General features: G+C 42.6%; 1 protein-coding gene across 1 annotated transcript in view; it reads right to left on the bottom strand.

Moving 5' to 3' along the window:
• Window positions 1–3183: 3183 nt before the first annotated feature.
• LOC130357271 (galactosylgalactosylxylosylprotein 3-beta-glucuronosyltransferase 1-like) overlaps window positions 3184–19590 on the bottom strand; it is a gene marked incomplete in the record, with an annotated part of 202076 nt that continues 185669 nt past the window's right edge. Inside the window, 1 exon segment of the mRNA XM_056559901.1 lies at window positions 3184–3444.

The following is a 19590-nucleotide window of genomic DNA, read 5'->3' on the forward strand; positions in this document are numbered from 1 at the left end:
TTCACTGTTTTCCTCCTTTTTTATTACTCAACAAACGCCCTGCCAAGAAAAAACCTGGCGCCATCAACACCCGCCTGAGCATCAGCGTGAAATGGATTATTTCTGATTAAAAAAAAGATAATAAGATGTCACTCCGGAGCATCCCAGGACCTAATGTCTCTACTGCCGGGTACAATGGTATTTAGCGAAGCATTTACACCCAACGGGCATGATGCCCGTCATGTATGGACAACCATGGCGCCAACTTCAGAGCACCAGGGCCTTAACATCAATTTGTCATTTGTATGGTTCCTCCTTCGCCCCGTATGATTCTTCTTACAGTAATTTACCTCCTACTAAATTAGCCCTATTGTGCTGCTAGTGTGCAAGGCTACTGTGCCAGTGTCGGGGGGTCCATCTGCTGATGTGTTCATGTCTCAGAGCAATATGTAAGTGATGTGTTATGTCTGAATAATACATAGATGAAGCTGAGCTGGTTTCTCCTTCGCCCCGTATGATTCTTCTTACAGTAATTTACCTCCCACTAAATTAGCCCTATTGTGCTGCCAGTGTGCAAGGCTAGTGTGCCAGTGTGCCAGGTGGTCCATCTGCTGATGTGTTCATGTCTCAGAGCAATATGTAAGTGATGTGTTATATCTGGATAATACATAGATATAGCTAAGCTGGTTCCTTCTTTGCCCCGTATGATTCTTCTTACAGTAATTTACCTCCTACTAAATTAGCCCTATTGTGCTGCTAGTGTTCAAGGCTACTGTGCCAGTGTGCCGGGGGGGTCCATCTGCTGATGTGTTCATGTCTCAGAGCAATATGTAAGTGATGTGTTATGTCTGAATAATACATAGATGAAGCTGAGCTGGTTTCTCCTTCGCCCCGTATGATTCTTCTTACAGTAATTTACCTCCTACTAAATTAGCCCTATTGTGCTGCCAGTGTGCAAGGCTAGTGTGCCAGTGTGCCAGGTGGTCCATCTGCTGATGTGTTCATGTCTCAGAGCAATATGTAAGTGATGTGTTATGTCTGGATAATACATAGATATAGCTAAGCTGGTTCCTTCTTTGCCCCGTATGATTCTTCTTACAGTAATTTACCTCCTACTAAATTAGCCCTATTGTGCTGCTAGTGTGCAAGGCTACTGTGCCAGTGTGACGGGGGTCCATCTGCTGATGTGTTCATGTCTCAGAGCAATATGTAAGTGATGTGTCATGTCTGGATAATACATAGATATAGCTAAGCTGGTTCCTTCTTTGCCCCGTATGATTCTTCTTACAGTAATTTACCTCCTACTAAATTAGCCCTATTGTGCTGCCAGTGTGCAAGGCTAGTGTGCCAGTGTGCCAGGGGGTCCATCTGCTGATGTGTTCATGTCTCAGAGCAATATGTAAGTGATGTGTTATGTCTGGATAATACATAGATGAAGCTGAGCTGGTTCCTCCTTCGCCCCGTTTGATTCTTCTTACAGTAATTTACCTCCTACTAAATTAGCCCTATTGTGCTGCCAGTGTGCAAGGCTAGTGTGCCAGTGTGCCAGGGGTCCATCTGCTGATGTTTTCATGTCTCAGAGCAATATGTAAGTGATGTGTTATGTCTGGATAATACATAGATGTAGTTGATCTGGTCACAGTTCCCAATACTATCCCAATTTACCGGCCAGAAAGCTACAGGTTAAGGCAGAGTTTACCAAATAGGGTGCATCCAGCTGTTGCAAAACTACAACTCCCAGCATGCCCGGACAGCCAGCGGCTGGGGGCACACTGGTTGGGAAATACTGTTTTTGTCTGCCTATATTGTGCAGCATAAGCTATCATTAGAGAATAATGTAGAGGTTCTTGTGTATGTCCTGTGCTTACCTGTTTTGGCTGATGTGGCAGGCACATGTTTTCAGCCATATTGATTGCAATTCCATCCCTGAAATTATTTCCTAATGCTGCCTACATTTCCCATGAATCCTCTGGCTTTGTGGAGAGAGGAGGTGGTTCGTTCTCTATCGAAGCCAATTTATTTACATTATACAGATATACACATCCGCTCCATCTGTATACTGCTATGTCTATGAGATCAGGATATATAGTAGTTATAAGCCTCCCTTCTATGTACTACTACTATGTATACTATGTATCTAGCATTTTCTGTATGCAGTGATACCAATTTTGTTTTGTTTTTACTAGTGTTACTTTTATTTTTTTAAACTTAAAGGGGTACTCCAAGGCTCCAGTGTTCTGAACATTTTGTGCAGAAAGCCTGGAGTCGGAGGCCGTAAACTTGACGTCTCGACCACGCCCCTTTGTGATGTCACGCTACGCCCCCTCCATTCATGTCTATGGGAGGGGGCGTGTTGGTCGACACGCCCCCTCTCATAGACATGAATAGTGGGGGCGTGACATCACAAGGGGCGTGGCCGTGACATCACGACTACTGCCGCAGGAACCCGGCGTTTGTTTATAATGCCAGCTGCTGCGGGAGATCATGGGGGCCCCTAGCAGCGGGACCCCCGCGATCAGACATCTTATCGCCTATCCTTTGGATAGTGGATAAGATGTCTGGCAGCGGAGTACCCCTTTAACCCTTTTTTATTCAAACATCTAGCTCTCCCAGGGGACACCTACAAGCGATCACTTGTACAATACACTGCAATATTGCTCAGTGACTGCTTTATTAGTATCTACTCCATCGGCGAGATATAAGTCCTTTTGTTAGCATGCAAATGAGGCTCAAGTGCCCAGGGGGCGTTTCCCAACATGGCAAGAAGCCAGGTAAGTCCAGCCCGTGTCATCTTCATCTAGTGGCCCTCAGTAAAATGGAGCAAAAGGTCTTCAGAAGGCATCAACAAGAGTTACCTGGACTCTTGCCATGCTGGGGAACACCCCCTGGGCACTTGAGCCTCATTTGCATATTGATAAAAAGGCTCATATCTTGCCAACGGAGTGGCCTATTAAAATAAAAAAAGGTATGCCTGAAATCCTGATAACAAGCCCAATGTAGTCCTGTGCTTTCCTCTCTCCTTTAACACCATGAAAATATGAAAGTACCCGCAGACATAACATCCAGAAAATCTTTATTATCCAAGTGCCATTAATTATCATCAGCAAAATCTGTTATGTCAGATGGGGCATCAGCCGGTCGTTGTTAAAAAAAGAAAAAAAAAAAAAGGAAAAAACAAGAGAAATAAAAAAAAAAAAATTAAAAAAATGGCGTCTTGTCAGTCGAACGGAAACTTGATTAGTAAGTGTCTCGGATTTGACGGCGCGTCAGGCGTTGAGAACATTTTAATTAGCTTTGGTACACAGACCCAGATGTCTGAGGAAGAACCAGCATATGCTTCACCGGAACGAGAAAAATAGGCGAAATAGTCAGTCTCTCCTGTTCAGAAAGGTTTTCAGCCGTCTTGTCTGATCTCACATTACAGCAGCAGAAGGAGAAGCTTCCCGGACGGTTCCAAGCAAAAGGTTTTTCTTTTATTTTTCACAGTTTTATTTTTATTTATTTATTTTTTTACATTTGTATCTTTTTTTTTTTTTTTACTTTTCAGTAGAAGTTTAAGCAGCCACAAAGAGGTTCCACAATAGTTTCTTAATGTTGTATTTATAAATAAATTAAATTCCCACGTTCCTTTTTGTTTTTAAAATTTTAAATATTTTTCTTCTTTTTTTGTTGTTCTTTTTTTCTTCTTTTAAGACATCTAAAAAGAAAAAAGAAAAAAAAAAAGAAAAAGATAAATTATAATAGAGAGAGGTAGTGGTTAATGGATTTTTAGTTTTAATAACATGCTACATCTGGGGGTACCCTCTGTGAATACACAATAAAATAAATATATAAAATATAAAAAACAATTTAATAAATATATATATATATATATATATATATATATATATATATATACATACAAACACATACTTAAAAGGGGAACTCTGGTGGAAACAAGTAGAAAACAAATGTTTTCAAATCAAATGGTACCTGAAAGTGAAACAGATTTGTAAATTACTTCTATTAAAAAAATCTTAATCCTTCCAGTACTTATTAGCTGCTGTATAAAACAGAGAAATTTGTGAACTTCTTTTCTGTCTGAGCACAGTCAGGAACTGTCCAGATTAGAAGCAAACCCCCATAGAAAACCTCTCCTGCTCTGGACAGTTCCTGACATGGACAGAGGTGTCGGCAGAGAGCACTGTGGTCAGACAGAAAGGGAATTCAAAAAGAAAAGAACTTCCTATGGAACATACAGCAGCTGATAAGTACTGAAAGGGTTGAGATTTTTAAATAAAAGTAATTTACAAATCTGTTTAACTTTCTGGCACCAGTTGATTTAAAAAAAATTTTTCCCAGTGGAGTACCCCTTTAAAATAAACCATTGTTCAGTCAGTCAATGTCAATGGTGCTCCTCCAGAGCAAGACAGCTCTTTTTAAAGGGGTACTCCGGTGAAAACCTTTTTTCTTTTAAATCAACTGGTGGCAGAAAGTTAAACAGATTTGTAAGTTACTTCCATTAAAACATCTTAATCCTTCCCATACTTATTAGCTGCTGAATACTACAGAGGAAATTATTTTCATTTTGGAATGCTCTCTGATGACATCCCGACCACAGTTCTCTCTGCTGACGTTATTATAATAATAATAATGCTTTATTTATTGTTGTCCTTAGTGGGATTTGAACCCAAGTCCCCAGCATTGCAAGGCAGCAGTGCTAACCACTGAGCCACCATGCTGCCCTTAGCATACATCTGCTATGCATGGTTGCTAAAATGGACAGAGATGTCAGCAGAGAGCACTGTGTTCGTGATGTCATCAGCGTTCCAAAAAGAAAGGAATTTCCTCTGTAGCATTCAGCAGCTAATAAGTACTGGTAGGATTAAGATGTTTTAATAGAAGTAATGTACAAATATGTTTAACTTTCTGCCACCAGTTGATATAAACGAAAAAAAGTTTTCACCGGAGTACCCCTTTAAATGGAAATATATTAGTCTTATTGCTCCATTAAATCTAAAATGAAAAAAAATTAAAAATAAAATAAAAAAAACTTTATAGACCAATGAAACTCTACCATTTTGTGTTTTCAGCTTCTGTGCAGACCTATGTGTTTCCATGGTTACAGACTACAAAGTCTGTGTAGTCTGATCTTAGGGTAGAAAGAAGTAGGGGACAGGTAGATGGCAAAATGACTACAGGATATGACTACCCGATGTTTATTTATAGTCTGTAACCGTCTGCATAGGGGCTGTAGACGCAAAATAGGTTTTTAATCAAGTTGCCAAATCTTGCAGATACGATGGGGGGAATTTACATAATGACGCACCAGTGTCTCCAGGGTGGGCCATTTCTATGGATACACCTTAATAAAATGGGAATGGTTGGTGATATTACCTTCCTGTTTGTGGCACATTAGTATATGTGTGGGGGGAAACTTTTCAAGATGGGTGGTGACCATGGCGGCCATTTTGAAGTCGGCCATTTTTAATCCAACTTTTGTTTTTTCAATAGGAAGAGGGTCATGTGACACATCAAACTTATTGGGAATTTCACAAGAAAAACAATGATGTTCTTGGTTTTAACGTAACTTTATTCTTTAATGAGTTATTTACAAGTTTCTGACCACTTATAAAATGTGTTCAATGTGCTGCGCATTGTGTTGGATTGTCAATGCAACCCTCTTCTCTATATACTGCTATATACTACTATATACACCGCAGGAAAAATGCTAGCACAGGCTTCCAGTATCCATATACACTGCTATATACTACTATATACACCGCAGGAGAAATGCTAGCACAGGCCTCCAGTATCCGTATACACTGCTATATACTACTATATACACCGCAGGAGAAATGCTAGCACAGGCTTCCAGTATCCATATACACTGCTATATACTACTATATACACCGCAGGAGAAATGCTAGCACAGGTTTCCAGTATCCATATACACTGCTATATACTACTATATACACCGCAGGAGAAATGCTAGCACAGGCTTCCAGTATCCATATACACTGCTATATACTACTATATACACCGCAGGAGAAATGCCAGCACAGGCTTCCAGTATCCATATACACTGCTATATACTACTATATACACCGCAGGAGAAATGCTAGCACAGGTTTCCAGTATCCATATACACTGCTATATACTACTATATACACCGCAGGAGAAATGCTAACACAGGCTTCCAGTATGCGTATACACTGCTATATACTACTATATACACCGCAGGAGAAATGCTAGCACAGGTTTCCAGTATGCGTATACACTGCTATATACTACTATATACACCGCAGGAGAAATGCTAGCACAGGCTTCCAGTATCCGTATACCCTGCTATATACTACTATATACATCGCAGGAGAAATGCTAGCACAGGCTTCCAGTATCCATATATACTGCTATATACTACTATATACACCGCAGGAGAAATGCTAGCACAGGCTTCCAGTATGCGTATACACTGCTATATACTACTATATACACCACAGGAGAAATGCTAGCACAGGCTTCCAGTATCCGTATACACTGCTATATACTACTATATACACCGCAGGAGAAATGCTATCACAGGCTTCCAGTATCCGAATACACTGCTATATACACCGCAGGAGAAATGCTAGCACAGGCTTCCAGTATCCGTATACACTGCTATATACTACTATATACACCACAGGAGAAATGCTAGCACAGGCTTCCAGTATCCGTATACACTGCTATATACTTCTATATACACCGCAGGAGAAATGCTAGCACAGGCTTCTAGTATCCTTATACACTGCTATATACTACTATATACACCGCAGGAGAAATGCTGGCACAGGCTTCCAGTATCCGTATACACTGCTATATACTACTATATATACCGCAGGAGAAATGCTAGCACAGGTTTCCAGTATGCGTATACACTGCTATAACTACTATATACATTGCAGGAGAAATGCTAGCACAGGCTTCCAGTATCTGTATACACTACTATATACTACTATATACACCGCAGGAGAAATGCTAGCACAGGCTTCCAGTATCCGAATACACTGCTATATACTACTATATACACCACAGGAGAAATGCTAGCACAGGCTTCCAGTATCCGTATACACTGCTATATACTACTATATACACCGCAGGAGAAATGCTAGCACAGGCTTCCAGTATCCATATACACTGCTATATACTCCGCAGGAGAAATGCTAGCACAGGCTTCCAGTATCCGTAAACACTGCTATATACTACTATATACACCGCAGGAGAAATGCTAGCACAGGCTTCCAATATCCGTATACACTGCTATATACTACTATATACACCGCAGGAGAAATGCTAGCACAGGCTTCCAGTATCCATATACACTGCTATATACTACTATATACACCGCAGGAGAAATGCTAGCACAGGCCTCCAGTATCCGTATACACTGCTATATACTACTATATACACCGCAGGAGAAATGCTAGCACAGGCTTCCAGTATCCATATACACTGCTATATACTACTATATACACCGCAGGAGAAATGCTAGCACAGGTTTCCAGTATCCATATACACTGCTATATACTACTATATACACCGCAGGAGAAATGCTAGCACAGGCTTCCAGTATCCATATACACTGCTATATACTACTATATACACCGCAGGAGAAATGCCAGCACAGGCTTCCAGTATCCATATACACTGCTATATACTACTATATACACCGCAGGAGAAATGCTAGCACAGGTTTCCAGTATCCATATACACTGCTATATACTACTATATACACCGCAGGAGAAATGCTAACACAGGCTTCCAGTATGCGTATACACTGCTATATACTACTATATACACCGCAGGAGAAATGCTAGCACAGGTTTCCAGTATGCGTATACACTGCTATATACTACTATATACACCGCAGGAGAAATGCTAGCACAGGCTTCCAGTATCCGTATACCCTGCTATATACTACTATATACATCGCAGGAGAAATGCTAGCACAGGCTTCCAGTATCCATATATACTGCTATATACTACTATATACACCGCAGGAGAAATGCTAGCACAGGTTTCCAGTATGCGTATACACTGCTATATACTACTATATACACCGCAGGAGAAATGCTAGCACAGGCTTCCAGTATCCGTATACCCTGCTATATACTACTATATACATCGCAGGAGAAATGCTAGCACAGGCTTCCAGTATCCATATATACTGCTATATACTACTATATACACCGCAGGAGAAATGCTAGCACAGGCTTCCAGTATGCGTATACACTGCTATATACTACTATATACACCACAGGAGAAATGCTAGCACAGGCTTCCAGTATCCGTATACACTGCTATATACTACTATATACACCGCAGGAGAAATGCTATCACAGGCTTCCAGTATCCGAATACACTGCTATATACACCGCAGGAGAAATGCTAGCACAGGCTTCCAGTATCCGTATACACTGCTATATACTACTATATACACCACAGGAGAAATGCTAGCACAGGCTTCCAGTATCCGTATACACTGCTATATACTTCTATATACACCGCAGGAGAAATGCTAGCACAGGCTTCTAGTATCCTTATACACTGCTATATACTACTATATACACCGCAGGAGAAATGCTGGCACAGGCTTCCAGTATCCGTATACACTGCTATATACTACTATATATACCGCAGGAGAAATGCTAGCACAGGTTTCCAGTATGCGTATACACTGCTATAACTACTATATACATCGCAGGAGAAATGCTAGCACAGGCTTCCAGTATCTGTATACACTACTATATACTACTATATACACCGCAGGAGAAATGCTAGCACAGGCTTCCAGTATCCGAATACACTGCTATATACTACTATATACACCACAGGAGAAATGCTAGCACAGGCTTCCAGTATCCGTATACACTGCTATATACTACTATATACACCGCAGGAGAAATGCTAGCACAGGCTTCCAGTATCCATATACACTGCTATATACTCCGCAGGAGAAATGCTAGCACAGGCTTCCAGTATCCGTAAACACTGCTATATACTACTATATACACCGCAGGAGAAATGCTAGCACAGGCTTCCAATATCCGTATACACTGCTATATACTACTATATACACCGCAGGAGAAATGCTAGCACAGGCTTCCAGTATCCATATACACTGCTATATACTACTATATACACCGCAGGAGAAATGCTAGCACAGGTTTCCAGTATGCGTATACACTGCTATATACTACTATATACACCGCAGGAGAAATGCTAGCGCAGGCTTCCAGTATGCGTATACACTGCTATATACTACTATATACACCGCAGGAGAAATGCTAGCACAGGCTTCCAGTATCCTTATACACTGCTATATACTACTATATACACCGCAGAAGAAATGCTGGCACAGGCTTCCAGTATCCGTATACACTGCTATATACTACTATATACACCGCAGGAGAAATGCTAGCACAGGTTTCCAGTATGCGTATACACTGCTATAACTACTATATACACCGCAGGAGAAATGCTAGCACAGTCTTCCAGTATCCGAATACACTGCTATATACTACTATATACACCACAGGAGAAATGCTAGCACAGGCTTCCAGTATCCGTATACACTGCTATATACTACTATATACACCGCAGGAGAAATGCTAGCACAGGCTTCCAGTATCCATATACACTGCTATATACTCCGCAGGAGAAATGCTAGCACAGGCTTCCAGTATACGTAAAACACTGCTATATACTACTATATACACCGCAGGAGAAATGCTAGCACAGGCTTCCAATATCCGTATACACTGCTATATACTACTATATACACCGCAGGAGAAATGCTAGCACAGGCTTCCATTATCCATATACACTGCTATATACTACTATATACACCGCAGGAGAAATGCTAGCACAGGTTTCCAGTATCCATATACACTGCTATATACTACTATATACACCGCAGGAGAAATGCTAGCACAGGCTTCCAGTATCCGTATACACTGCTATATACTACTATATACACCGCAGGAGAAATGCTAGCACAGGTTTCCAGTATCCATATACACTGCTATATACTACTATATACACCGCAGGAGAAATGCTAGCACAGGTTTCCAGTATGCGTATACACTGCTATATACTACTATATACACCGCAGGAGAAATGCTAGCGCAGGCTTCCAGTATGCGTATACACTGCTATATACTACTATATACACCGCAGGAGAAATGCTAGCACAGGTTTCCAATATCCGTATACACTGCTATATACTACTATATACACCGCAGGAGAAATGCTAGCACAGGCTTCCAGTTTCCATATACACTGCTATATACTACTATATACACCGCAGGAGAAATGCTAGCACAGGCTTCCAGTATCCATATACACTGCTATATACTACTATATACACCGCAGGAGAAATGCTAGCACAGGTTTCCAGTATCCGTAGTTGACTCCAAAGATAAAAGTCTAAGGGGGTCAGATCGGGAGACCTTGGGGGCCATTCAACTGGCCCACGACGACCAATCCACTTTCCAGGAAACTGGTCATCTAGGAATGCTCGGACCTGACACCCATAATGTGGTGGTCACCATTTTGCTGGAAACACTCAGGGAACGTGCAGCTTCAGTGCATAAAGAGGGAAACACATCATCATGGAGCAATTTCACATATCCAGTGGTCTTGAGGTTTCCATTGATGAAGAATGGCCCCACTATCTTTGTACCCCATATACCACACCATACCATCAATGTTTGTGTTCCAACAGTCTTGGAGGGATCTATCCAATGTGGGTTAGTGTCAGACCAAGAGCGGTGGTTTTGGTTGTTAACTTCACCATTCACATAAAAGTTTCCTCATCACTGAACAAAATCTTCGGCGTAAACTGAGGGTCCTGTTCACATTTTTGTTTTGCCCATTCTGCAGATTCAGTGCGCCGATCTGGGTCATCCTCGCTGAGATGCTGCAGTAGATGGAGTTTGTAAGGTGCCATTTGTGAGTAGCTAATATCCTCTGAAGGGATGTCCGACTAATGCCGCTCTCCAGTGACCTGCGGTGAGTGCTACGCTCTGGGCTCTTGCTGGATGAAGCTCGGACACCCACTGATGTTTCTTCATTAGTGACAGATTTCATGCCTCCACATTTTGGCAAATCCAACACTGAACCAGTTTCATGGAATCTAGCAAGCAGTTTGCTAACTGTAGCACGGGAGATGGGTGGTCTCGTAGGGGGTCTTGCATTGTTTGATGTGTCACATGACCCTTTTCCTATTTAAAAAGCAAAAGTTGGATTCAAAATGGCCACCATGGTCACCACCCATCTTGAAAAGTTTCCCCCCTCACATATACTAATGTGCCACAAACAGGAAGTTATCACCAACCATTCCCATTTTATTAAGGTGTATCCATAGAAATGGCGCACCCTGTACATCTGTACACAATAATCTATAGGAGAGGGAACTTACATAGTGACGCACCCGAGTCTCCATCTGTACACAATAATCCATAGGAGAGGGAACTTACATAGTGACGCACCCGAGTCTCCATCTGTACACAATAATCCATAGGAGAGGGAACTTACATAGTGACGTACCGGCGTCTACATCTGTACACAATAATCCATAGGAGAGGGAATTTACATAGTGACGCACCCGAGTCTACATCTGTACACAATAATCCATATGAGAGGGAATTTACATAGCGACGCACCCGAGTCTACATCTGTACACAATAATCCATAGGAGAGGGAATTTACATAGTGACGCACCCGCATCTACATCTGTACACAATAATCTATAGGAGAGGGAATTTACATAGCGACGCACCCGAGTCTACATCTGTACACAATAATCCATAGGAGAGGGAACTTACATAGTGACGCACCCGAGTCTACATCTGTACACAATAATCCATAGGAGAGGGAACTTACATAGTGACGTACCGGCGTCTACATCTGTACACAATAATCCATAGGAAAGGGAACTTACATAGTGACGCACCCGAGTCTACATCTGTACACAATAATCCATAGGAGAGGGAACTTACATAGTGACGCACCCGAGTCTACATCTGTACACAATAATCCATAGGAGAGGGAATTTACATAGTGACGCACCCGAGTCTACATCTGTACACAATAATCCATAGGAGAGGGAACTTACATAGTGACGCACCTGCGTCTACATCTGTACACAATAATCCATAGGAGAGGGAATTTACATAGTGACGCACCCGAGTCTACATCTGTACACAATAATCCATAGGAGAGGGAATTTACATAGTGACGCACCCACATCTACATCTGTACACAATAATCCATAGGAGAGGGAACTTACATAGTGGCGCACCGGCATCTATATCTGTACACAATAATCTATAGGAGAGGGAACTTACATAGTGACGCACCTGCGTCTACATCTGTACACAATAATCCATAGGAGAGGGGACTTACATAGTGACGCACCCGAGTCTACATCTGTACACAATAATCCATAGGAGAGGGAATCTACATAGTGACGCACCCGAGTCTACATCTGTACACAATAATCCATAGGAGAGGGAATTTACATAGTGACGCACCCGAGTCTACATCTGTACACAATAATCCATAGGAGAGGGAATTTAGATGGGAACGCACCGGCGTCTACATCTGTACACAATAATCCATAGGAGAGGGGACTTACATAGTGACGCACCCGAGTCTACATCTGTACACAATAATCCATAGGAGAGGGAATTTACATAGTGACGCACCCGAGTCTACATCTGTACACAATAATCCATAGGAGAGGGAATTTACATAGTGACGCACCGGCGTCTACATCTGTACACAATAATCCATAGGAGAGGGAACTTACATAGTGACGCACCTGCGTCTACATCTGTACACAATAATCCATAGGAGAGGGAACTTACATAGTGACGCACCCGTGTCTATATCTGTACACAATAATCCATAGGAGAGGGAATTTAGATGGGAACGCACCGGCGTCTACATCTGTACACAATAATCCATAGGAGAGGGAACTTACATAGTGACGCACCCGAGTCTACATCTGTACACAATAATCCATATGAGAGGGAATTTACATAGTGACGCACCCGAGTCTACATCTGTACACAATAATCCATATGAGAGGGAATTTACATAGCGACGCACCCGAGTCTACATCTGTACACAATAATCCATAGGAGAGGGAATTTACATAGTGACGCACCCGAGTCTACATCTGTACACAATAATCCATAGGAGAGGGGACTTACATAGTGACGCACCTGCATCTACATCTGTACACAATAATCCATAGGAGAGGGAACTTACATAGTGACGCACCTGCGTCTACATCTGTACACAATAATCCATAGGAGAGGGAATTTACATAGTGACGCACCCGAGTCTACATCTGTACACAATAATCCATAGGAGAGGGAACTTACATAGTGGCGCACCGGCATCTATATCTGTACACAATAATCTATAGGAGAGGGAACTTACATAGTGACGCACCTGCGTCTACATCTGTACACAATAATCCATAGGAGAGGGGACTTACATAGTGACGCACCCGAGTCTACATCTGTACACAATAATCCATAGGAGAGGGAATTTACATAGTGACGCACCCGAGTCTACGTCTGTACACAATAATCCATAGGAGAGGGAATTTACATAGTGACGCACCGGCGTCTACATCTGTACACAATAATCCATAGGAGAGGGAATTTAGATGGGAACGCACCGGCGTCTACATCTGTACACAATAATCCATATGAGAGGGAACTTACATAGTGACGCACCCGAGTCTACATCTGTACACAATAATCCATATGAGAGGGAATTTACATAGTGACGCACCCGAGTCTACATCTGTACACAATAATCCATATGAGAGGGAATTTACATAGCGACGCACCCGAGTCTACATCTGTACACAATAATCCATAGGAGAGGGAATTTACATAGTGACGCACCCGAGTCTACATCTGTACACAATAATCCATAGGAGAGGGGACTTACATAGTGACGCACCTGCATCTACATCTGTACACAATAATCCATAGGAGAGGGAACTTACATAGTGACGCACCTGCGTCTACATCTGTACACAATAATCCATAGGAGAGGGAATTTACATAGTGACGCACCCGAGTCTACATCTGTACACAATAATCCATAGGAGAGGGAATTTACATAGTGACGCACCCGAGTCTACATCTGTACACAATAATCCATAGGAGAGGGAACTTACATAGTGGCGCACCGGCATCTATATCTGTACACAATAATCCATAGGAGAGGGAATTTACATAGTGACGCACCTGCGTCTACATCTGTACACAATAATCCATAGGAGAGGGGACTTACATAGTGACGCACCCGAGTCTACATCTGTACACAATAATCCATAGGAGAGGGAATTTACATAGTGACGCACCCGAGTCTACATCTGTACACAATAATCCATAGGAGAGGGAATTTACATAGTGACGCACCGGCGTCTACATCTGTACACAATAATCCATAGGAGAGGGAACTTACATAGTGACGCACCTGCGTCTACATCTGTACACAATAATCCATAGGAGAGGGGACTTACATAGTGACGCACCCGAGTCTACATCTGTACACAATAATCCATAGGAGAGGGAATTTACATAGTGACGCACCCGAGTCTACATCTGTACACAATAATCCATAGGAGAGGGAATTTACATAGTGACGCACCGGCGTCTACATCTGTACACAATAATCCATAGGAGAGGGAACTTACATAGTGACACACCCGAGTCTACATCTGTACACAATAATCCATAGGAAAGGGAACTTACATAGTGACGCACCCGAGTCTACATCTGTACACAATAATCCATAGGAGAGGGAATTTACATAGTGACGCACCCGAGTCTACATCTGTACACAATAATCCATAGGAGAGGGAATTTACATAGTGACGCACCCGAGTCTACATCTGTACACAATAATCCATAGGAGAGGGAATTTACATAGTGACGCACCGGCGTCTACATCTGTACACAATAATCCATAGGAGAGGGAATTTACATAGTGACACACCCGAGTCTACATCTGTACACAATAATCCATAGGAGAGGGGACTTACATAGTGACGCACCCGAGTCTACATCTGTACACAATAATCCATAGGAGAGGGAATTTACATAGTGACGCACCCGAGTCTACATCTGTACACAATAATCCATAGGAGAGGGAATTTACATAGTGACGCACCGGCGTCTACATCTGTACACAATAATCCATAGGAGAGGGAACTTACATAGTGACGCACCTGCGTCTACATCTGTACACAATAATCCATAGGAGAGGGGACTTACATAGTGACGCACCCAAATCTACATCTGTACACAATAATCCATAGGAGAGGGAATTTACATAGCGACGCACCCGAGTCTACATCTGTACACAATAATCCATAGGAGAGGGAATTTACATAGTGACGCACCGGCGTCTACATCTGTACACAATAATTCATAGGAGAGGGAATTTACATAGTGACGCACCCGAGTCTACATCTGTACACAATAATCTATAGGAGAGGGAACTTACATAGTGACGCACCCGAGTCTACATCTGTACACAATAATCCATAGGAAAGGGAACTTACATAGTGACGCACCCGAGTCTACATCTGTACACAATAATCCATAGGAGAGGGAACTTACATAGTGACGCACCCGAGTCTACATCTGTACACAATAATCCATAGGAAAGGGAACTTACATAGTGACGCACCCGAGTCTACATCTGTACACAATAATCCATAGGAAAGGGAACTTACATAGTGACGCACCCGAGTCTACATCTGTACACAATAATCCATAGGAGAGGGAATTTACATAGTGACGCACCCGAGTCTACATCTGTACACAATAATCCATAGGAGAGGGAATTTACATAGTGACGCACCGGCGTCTACATCTGTACACAATAATCTATAGGAGAGGGAATTTACATAGTGACGCACCCGAGTCTACATCTGTACACAATAATCCATATGAGAGGGAATTTACATAGCGACGCACCCGAGTCTACATCTGTACACAATAATCCATAGGAGAGGGAACTTACATAGTGACACACCCGAGTCTACATCTGTACACAATAATCCATAGGAGAGGGAATTTACATAGTGACGCACCCGAGTCTACATCTGTACACAATAATCCATAGGAGAGGGAATTTACATAGTGACGCACCGGCGTCTACATCTGTACACAATAATCCATAGGAGAGGGAATTTACATAGTGACGCACCCGAGTCTACATCTGTACACAATAATCCATAGGAGAGGGAACTTACATAGTGACACACCCGAGTCTACATCTGTACACAATAATCCATAGGAAAGGGAACTTACATAGTGACGCACCCGAGTCTACATCTGTACACAATAATCCATAGGAGAGGGAATTTACATAGTGACGCACCCGAGTCTACATCTGTACACAATAATCCATAGGAGAGGGAATTTACATAGTGACGCACCGGCGTCTACATCTGTACACAATAATCCATAGGAGAGGGAACTTACATAGTGACGCACCCGAGTCTACATCTGTACACAATAATCCATAGGAGAGGGAACTTACATAGTGACGTACCGGCGTCTACATCTGTACACAATAATCCATAGGAGAGGGAACTTACATAGCGACGCACCCGAGTCTACATCTGTACACAATAATCCATAGGAGAGGGAACTTACATAGTGACGTACCGGCGTCTACATCTGTACACAATAATCCATAGGAGAGGGAACTTACATAGCGACGCACCCGAGTCTACATCTGTACACAATAATCCATAGGAGAGGGAACTTACATAGTGACGTACCGGCGTCTACATCTGTACACAATAATCCATAGGAGAGGGAACTTACATAGCGACGCACCCGAGTCTACATCTGTACACAATTATCTATAGGAGAGGGAACTTACATAGCGACGCACCCGAGTCTACATCTGTACACAATTATCTATAGGAGAGGGAACTAACATAGTGACGCACCCGTGTCTATATCTGTACACAATAATCCATAAGAGAGGGAACTTACATAGTGACGCACCCGAGTCTACATCTGTACACAACAATCCATAGGAGAGGGAACTTACATAGCGACGCACCCGAGTCTACATCTGTACACAACAATCCATAGGAGAGGGAACTTACATAGTGACGCACCCGAGTCTACATCTGTACACAATAATCCATAGGAGAGGGAATTTACATAGTGACGCATCGGCATCTACATCTGTACACAATAATCCATAGGAGAGGGAATTTAAATAGTGACGCACCCGAGTCTACATCTGTACACAATAATCCATAGGAGAGGGAACTTACAAAGTGACGCACCCGAGTCTACATCTGTACACAATAATCCATAGGAGAGGGAATTTACATAGTGACGCACCGGCGTCTACATCTGTACACAATAATCCATAGGAGAGGGAATTTACATAGTGACGCACCCGAGTCTACATCTGTACACAATAATCCATAGGAGAGGGAATTTACATAGTGACGCACCGGCGTCTACATCTGTACACAATAATCCATAGGAGAGGGAACTTACATAGTGACGCACCCGAGTCTACATCTGTACACAATAATCCATAGGAGAGGGAACTTACATAGTGACGCACCGGCGTCTACATCTGTACACAATAATCTATAGGAGAGGGAACTTACATAGTGACGCACCCGAGTCTACATCTGTACACAATAATCCATAGGAGAGGGAACTTACATAGTGACGCACCCGAGTCTACATCTGTACACAATAATCCATAGGAGAGGGGACTTACATAGTGACGCACCCGAGTCTACATCTGTACACAATAATCTATAGGAGAGGGAACTTACATAGTGACGCACCCGAGTCTACATCTGTACACAATAATCCATAGGAGAGGGAACTTACATAGTGACGCACCCGAGTCTACATCTGTACACAATAATCCATAGGAGAGGGAACTTACATAGTGACGCACCCGAGTCTACATCTGTACACAATAATCCATAGGAGAGGGAACTTACATAGTGACGCACCCGAGTCTACATCTGTACACAATAATCCATAGGAGAGGGAACTTACATAGCGACGCACCCGAGTCTACATCTGTACACAATAATCCATAGGAGAGGGAACTTACATAGTGACGTACCGGCGTCTACATCTGTACACAATAATCCATAGGAGAGGGAACTTACATAGCGACGCACCCGAGTCTACATCTGTACACAATTATCTATAGGAGAGGGAACTTACATAGCGACGCACCCGAGTCTACATCTGTACACAATAATCCATAGGAGAGGGAACTTACATAGTGACGCACCGGCGTCTACATCTGTACACAATAATCTATAGGAGAGGGAACTTACATAGTGACGCACCCGAGTCTACATCTGTACACAATAATCCATAGGAGAGGGAACTTACGTAGTGACGCACCCGAGTCTACATCTGTACACAATAATCCATAGGAGAGGGGACTTACATAGTGACGCACCCGAGTCTACATCTGTACACAATAATCTATAGGAGAGGGAACTTACATAGTGACGCACCCGAGTCTACATCTGTACACAATAATCCATAGGAGAGGGAACTTACATAGTGACGCACCCGAGTCTACATCTGTACACAATAATCCATAGGAGAGGGAACTTACATAGTGACGCACCCGAGTCTACATCTGTACACAATAATCCATAGGAGAGGGAACTTACATAGTGACGCACCCGAGTCTACATCTGTACACAATAATCCATAGGAGAGGGAACTTACATAGCGACGCACCCGAGTCTACATCTGTACACAATAATCCATAGGAGAGGGAACTTACATAGTGACGTACCGGCGTCTACATCTGTACACAATAATCCATAGGAGAGGGAACTTACATAGCGACGCACCCGAGTCTACATCTGTACACAATTATCTATAGGAGAGGGAACTTACATAGCGACGCACCCGAGTCTACATCTGTACACAATTATCTATAGGAGAGGGAACTAACATAGTGACGCACCCGTGTCTATATCTGTACACAATAATCCATAAGAGAGGGAACTTACATAGTGACGCACCCGAGTCTACATCTGTACACAATAATCCATAGGAGAGGGAACTTACATAGTGACGCACCCGTGTCTATATCTGTACACAATAATCCATAGGAGAGGGAACTTACATAGTGACGCACCCACATCTACATCTGTACACAATAATCCATAGGAGAGGGAACTTACATAGTGACGCACCCGAGTCTACATCTGTACACAATAATCCATAGGAGAGGGAACTTACATAGCGACGCACCCGAGTCTACATCTGTACACAATAATCCATAGGAGAGGGAACTTACATAGTGACGTACCGGCGTCTACATCTGTACACAATAATCCATAGGAGAGGGAACTTACATAGCGACGCACCCGAGTCTACATCTGTACACAATAATCCATAGGAGAGGGAACTTACATAGCGACGCACCCGAGTCTACATCTGTACACAATTATCTATAGGAGAGGGAACTAACATAGTGACGCACCCGTGTCTATATCTGTACACAATAATCCATAAGAGA

Source organism: Hyla sarda, chromosome 2 (genome assembly GCF_029499605.1).
Source record: "Hyla sarda isolate aHylSar1 chromosome 2, aHylSar1.hap1, whole genome shotgun sequence".
In the NCBI taxonomy this organism is placed as follows: Eukaryota; Metazoa; Chordata; class Amphibia; order Anura; family Hylidae; genus Hyla; species Hyla sarda.